General features: G+C 50.4%; 1 protein-coding gene across 6 annotated transcripts in view; it reads right to left on the bottom strand.

Moving 5' to 3' along the window:
* The window catches only part of ACTN4 (actinin alpha 4), a 72,166-nt gene that overhangs the window by 51,081 nt on the left and 14,934 nt on the right, over positions 1 to 6,151 (bottom strand). The gene's annotated exons all lie outside the window — the stretch shown is intronic.

Genomic DNA, 6,151 nt, shown 5'->3' with positions numbered 1-6,151 from the left:
GTTCCCCACTGTGCCCTCTTAAGGGGCTCTGCTCCTCCCCTTCATAAGGAACACTATGCATTTGGGGGTTTTGTTGCTGCTGCTGTTTGATGCCCAGCTTCCCCACCGGGCTGTAAGCTCCACTAGGACAGAAAGGACTGTTTTGCTCACATCTCTTTACCCCGTACCTTGTTTATGGCACATATTGGGTAAATGCTCAGTAAATGCTGAATGGATGGACGATGCCATCTGCTTCATCAATCATGCTGGGATCAATTATTTAAAACTGGTGAGAGGGCTTCTCTTGCTTATCAGTCTGTTGCTCGACCCCTCCCTTCCCCCCATAATTCATTTCCTTCCTCTGCCGTTCACTCCAAATCCACCCAAAAGGACACAGATCAAAAAATTAGAAAGTTGTGTAACAAACACCCCTGTGTGGCCCTTATGGCTGGCAGCACAGCCCACTTGGGAGAATTCCTTCTGCTTTGGTCACCACCCTTGGGCACCCTGGGCTGCCAATCTGTGGCGAGCTGGCAGCTCTGGCCCAATCCCTGTGGCGGAGTGGAAGCCCCGCTGGAATAATGTGAAGGCCAGCCGGGGCGATGAGGCCCTGTCCACCCAGCTGTGTTCCTGGATGGCAAGCCCATTCCCTCGCAAAGAGTTTCCATCCACCGAGCGGGAGTGAGCAATGAGAAGCATTACAACCATTTTTCCTCCAGCTATTTCTAGGGACACAAATAACATCTAAGGACTCAAGGCCAGCTTGAGAAAACAATCGAGCCAGGAAATACTCAAACCAGCGAGGAGGCGACAGAGCCCAAAAAAGTTAAGGTTGAGGGCAATGCCTTTACAGGGAGTTTCCTGGCTTTTCCCAGACAGCTCCAAGTGCTAAGTTTGATAAGGATCTTTTTCTGTGGGGCCATTAATCAAATAAACAGGGGACTTTATTAGAGCTTAGGAAAAAAAAAACCTGCACGAACCTTTCAAGGATAAGTGTCAGATTTTTTATTTAAACATTAACAAATGTACTGCACACCTCATATATTTCATTTTCCTAAAATTCGTCAACTCTCTCTTCAGTGGCTAATGCTATGTTCTGGCTTTTCTGTCTACACAGATCTTAGAATTGATCTTTTTCACAAAACCTAGGCTGCCAATATCTTCCAGAAATCAAATTTAGGAGCTCAGTCCTAAATAAGTATTTCTGTACAAGTGCCACGTGGGTGTAAAATCTGGACCAGCAGTTCGTTGTCAAGGTTGGCCCTGCTCACCAGGTCCCTGGTGCTCCCAAGCGCGGCCTTTGTGTAGAAGTTGTTTGCTCAAACAAAAACAAATGAAAAAACTTTCCACTATTTTTGTTCACAGAAACGTGGAGCCAGATCCTAAAAATATGTACACGGTGAGAGGAAGTTTGAGGGGCCAGCTCTTCTAGCGATGGTGATGGGAAAGAGGGAAGTGCCCGAAAATGGGAAGCTAGACAGGGAGACCTCTTTCCACTGCCATTCACTCCCACCACCTTTTATCAGAGCTGTCACCAAGGAGCAAAAGAAAATGGATTTTTCTCCTTCTTGGGTAAGAGGATTAAGCAGCAGCAATCCAGTCAAGAGGAAGGAAGGAACTAAAAGAGAGGCAGAGATAGAATCAACACCAGGCAAAGGTCCGCTGTCAGAGGTCCCAAATGGGTAGCTGTGGGGCCAAATAGGCCCCAGTTTGTATGGCCTGCAGGGGTTTTTTCGTTGTTGTTGTTTGTTTTTTTAAGTTGTCCCGTAAAACTCAGGACTTCCAAATTTCTGGAAAATAAAGTCCCAGGCCCTCATTCCCTCCCGGCCACAATCAGCGGAAGCTGGGTAGCAGCTGCCCGTCTCCACCCAGGCTACCTCGCTGTTTTTCGTCACCTGCTCTGTGATAGCCCAAGAGGGCAGTCTCTAGGCGCCACAAGAAAACTGGGAACACACACACCCATTCCCCCCACAAAGGCCCAGATGACAAGGCCACCCACCCAGAATGACAAGCTATATCTGAGGTGCCCTGTCTTCGCTGTTCCTGAAAGGGGACTGAGGGCCGAGCTGCCCCAAGCTCAGCTTCCAGCCTCCTTTGAGCCCGCCCTCCCCCCATTGCACCCTCTACCATGTGCCCACAGACAGCCTGAAGTCCAGGTGGGCATGGAGGCTGTCAGGTGGTCCCCAGCTGCCCTGAGCGGAAACACTAAATTTCTTGGGGGGTATAGAAGACATGCTTTCCAGGCACTGTGCCCAAATGATGGGGCTGGGAGGCCGAGGGCGGAAAATGGGAGAGAAAGGTACGGTCGGGAAAACGTTAGGAACACCAGATATACTGGCTCCGTGGGGCCTGGAGGCACAACCCGCTTCAGCTGCCAACCCTTTCCAATTGGTGCTAAGAGGGAACAGCTACTTCCACTAAAAATCAGAAAAGCACTCACGTCTCCCATACATGGAAGGCCAAGTCTTGAGAGTTGGGGCTGGCCTGCAATTATTACCTCTCCCTCCTTCCCTCAGCTCTTGCTTCATGATACCTAGTGAACAAGTGAGCCCACATTCCAAGAGACGGTTTCTAAAGCGTCCCCAAAGAACAAAACCCCAGGGCTACGCCCATGGGATGTCAGTCCTGGTACTGTTACCAGCCCTTCAAAAAGCGGTGCTAACCGCACCAACTTCCTGAGGCCACACCGGGCTCAGCTTCCTGGCAGTTACCACAGAAATGTGGTTCCAAGTGCACAAGAGAGTGCCAGAATCAAGCAGCAGCTCCGGCCGACCCAGGGCCACCATCTCCCCAGGCGACCGTTGTGGCTTCTGCCACCACCCCCACCATCTCTACCAGCTCCTCAATAGCTGCCTCATTCGTACACTACATCTAAGTAAAAACAGCAGGTTCGCGGCTTCTAGACCAGGCCCCTATCCACCCACTCGAGACCAGACTGGGCCACCTAAGCTTCACCCACACGGAACTTCGAAAGACGCCCTTGCTGGGGGACCCCGGCAAACTCTGGTTTCCTTGGCCAAGAGCGGCATCCTTCTTGCCTTCATTTGTCAATTCTTTCTAGCAACAGGTCCCCAGGCAGGACAGTTCCAGGAAAAACTGGATCCCAAGGTGCCCCTCGGCCCTGGGGAGCTTACGAAACTGCACACCAAAAACCAAACACTGGGGCCTCACCTGGAGGTCAATTTGTAAGACGGGCAGCCGGACGCCTGACACATGGGCACAGTGGGAAGATCCTTTCTGAACCCAGGAGGCAGTGTGGGTGGGTCTACTTCAGACAGACTGAAAACCATCTAATCCATTGTCCACTGTCCCCTCTAGAATGTAACTGCTAAGAGGACTGGAGCCAGGTTAGTCTTTCACACTGTCTCTAAACCTAACACTAGGAACATCTAGGTAAGTGTCAGCTGAGTGTGTGTATATGTGTGGGGGGGAATACTAACAGATCACAGGATGTGAACCACAGGAAACTTACGGCTCTCTTATTCAATCCTCAAACTTCCTTCTAAAGCTGTTAGGATGTTTTTAAGGAGGGGAGGCTGTGAGGGGGTCTAAACTGTATCCTGGTCCTGCATTACCAGTTCAGAGGTTTCAGCAAGAAACGGAACTGTGCAAAGCATGAAACGAGACACTGCATTTACAACCCCATCTGAGTAAACCTCCCCTGGGTTATTTGGAATTCTCAGGAAAAGGCACCTCAAAAGACATAATAACCCTCCTTAGCCAGGCCTGGATCTCTTTATGATTGCCTTCTGTCATATAAATAGTAAGCCAGCTTGCATATTTTGCATTAATGTCTTCACACAGGGCTGGTTCGAGTTTATTTTTGTTGCTTTCATTTTAAGACTGTGTTTATGCCCCTCTGTTAGACGTCCAGCCAGAAGAAAAATGACAAGATGCAAAGCTTGTCCTTTTTTCAGAGATGCTCCAGACGCTTCCTGGAGGCACACGGGAAGATTAACAAGTCATAGATGCCAACTCACTGGTTTTCCAAAATGGTTTTTAGGGAGGAAACAGATACATTACGTGAGTTCGGGGTCTCCGTCTCCACTCCTTAACCATGGGGACTCTCGCCCTCAGAAAAGCAAGCGCGAGCCTTTACCTGGTGCCTCACTCAGCACCCTGCCTTGTGCACCATGAGTTTCAGACTGTGACAGCCAGTGACCCAAGAAAGCACTGAATGAGGGATGCCTCTGAAAAAGCTGCAGCATTTTGGGGAGCAAAAATAGTAAGCGAGAATTTTTTTATACTAGGAAAAACAAGGAGAGTTGAACCTAGCTAAGAACATTTCAAAGACCCTACTTGTGATTTCTCTCCCGCCCAGATTGTCAATTGACTTCCCTCTTCTAGAGATCGCTACACACACACACACACACACACACACACACACACACACACACACACACACACACACACACACAGACTCTTTTCTAATCCCACCTCCCTCCCCCCAGGGCCAGGCTTGGCTGTGACAGCTTTGAACAATGACATCACCCCAGGTTTGCCTCTTTGGCAGGGTCACTAATATTGTTTGCAGTGAATTTCCTGTAAGGGCTCTTAAGGCAGGAAACTAGTCCTGTGCCTCGAGTCCTCCGCCTGTTCTAAGCCATCCTGTCAAGTTGAAACAAAGGCTTTTTGTGTTTTTCTCTTAAAAACACACACACACACACAAACCCCCTGCACTTTTAATGAGCACCTTAATTACAGCTAAAGAATTAGATATATTTACGGGTGACCTCATGCCTGCTGATAATTAGCAATTTGAAAGACCTGGCACATCCTTAGACCTGGTTCCTTCTTCTTCATTCCCACCCCCAAAGCATTCGCGTTAATTACTAAGCTTGACCTTCCGAAACAAGTAGGTCTGGCTCAGTCAGCCCCCTCCCCCAGGGCTCCCTGGCAGAAAGGGGCTCGTCCCTCCACCTCCTCCCTGGAGAGAGTGGAGAATGGAAACATCAGAGGAGGAGAGGGTGGATTTGCTGGGGATAATGATGTAGGAGGGGTGACAGGTTTCAGGGAGGGGGGCCCACTAAGTGTTGACAAGTTTTAATTAACGCCAGGGCTAATTTAACCCTGGCAGCGTGGAGGGGAGGAAAACTGCTCATCTCAGAGGCAGAAAGTGTTTGAATTTGCAGAGTTCCAGTTGCGATGGAGGGAGGTGTCCCTGAGGGGACTCCTCAGGTTTGTCTTTCAGGTCCTCCAGGCGCCAGATCCCAAGTGTAGGTGCAGCTGACTCGGCCTGTTACTTTCCCCACACTCGTGTGTGTGAGAAGGGTGTCAACCGCCTGATTTGGAAAGTGCAAACCTGGTGGCCCTCCCTCAGGGTCCCGCCTGCCGCCAACAATGGGCAGCTCCTGAAATTGCCCACCCCACCCCCCACCATTAAGCTGTGCTCCCTCCAGTTGTAACATTTTCCAAATTTGCTACAGGCCTTCGCCCTGTTATGGGAGAGGCTGGGAGGCGGACATTCCCCTCATTCTTTTGCCATATTAGGTTGTGGATTTGATTGCTTTTGGGGGGGACAGGGGCTAAGTTGAGGAATGGCATCAGGAAGTGACCTCGGGAAGGGGGGTAGGCAGGAGGAAGGCGGAAAAGAGGATGGAGCCACAGGCATGAGAAGTGCTGGGGAAGGAGGCAGGGCTCAGCTTAGAAGGTCCCACGGCCTGGGCCAGCAGCTGGGCCCAGGCTCCTGCACACCTCTGGGCCCACCTAACAGCATCTCTGGGCAGCTGGGGTTATCAGCGGGAAGCTGTTCTTCCTTCTACATCATTACCAGCTGAGAGTAGGCGGCCTGAGTCAAGGTTGTGGGCTGTTTCTACCTTGAATTGATAAGGATGTTTTTCTTTTTTGCTTTGGGGGGAAGGGGACTGGGAAAGAAGGGGACCTGGGGAAGAGCCCCTCAGCAGACCCCAAACTTGGTAACAGGCTGAGTTACAAAAAAACCTTGCTGGCACCGCTTATGGCTCATCTAGACACAATCAAACGTTTAGGGCTTACAACTTTGAAACAAGAAGCTACATCCCAGTAATGAGACCCAGATGGACCCAGAGGCTGGGGAGAGGGCTTCGTTATGTGACTTGCAGCTCAATTTTGAGTTGCCACTTGACAGTGGATGCTGCTTTGAAGCTGCTGCTGGGTTTCGGGTTCAGAGCTCCGTGGGGGAGGACTTTAGGAA

This window comes from Sus scrofa, chromosome 6, assembly GCF_000003025.6.
Source record: "Sus scrofa isolate TJ Tabasco breed Duroc chromosome 6, Sscrofa11.1, whole genome shotgun sequence".
NCBI classification, from domain to species: Eukaryota; Metazoa; Chordata; class Mammalia; order Artiodactyla; family Suidae; genus Sus; species Sus scrofa.
Note: the sequence above shows the minus strand (reverse complement) of the source record. Positions and strands in the feature narration are given on the sequence as shown.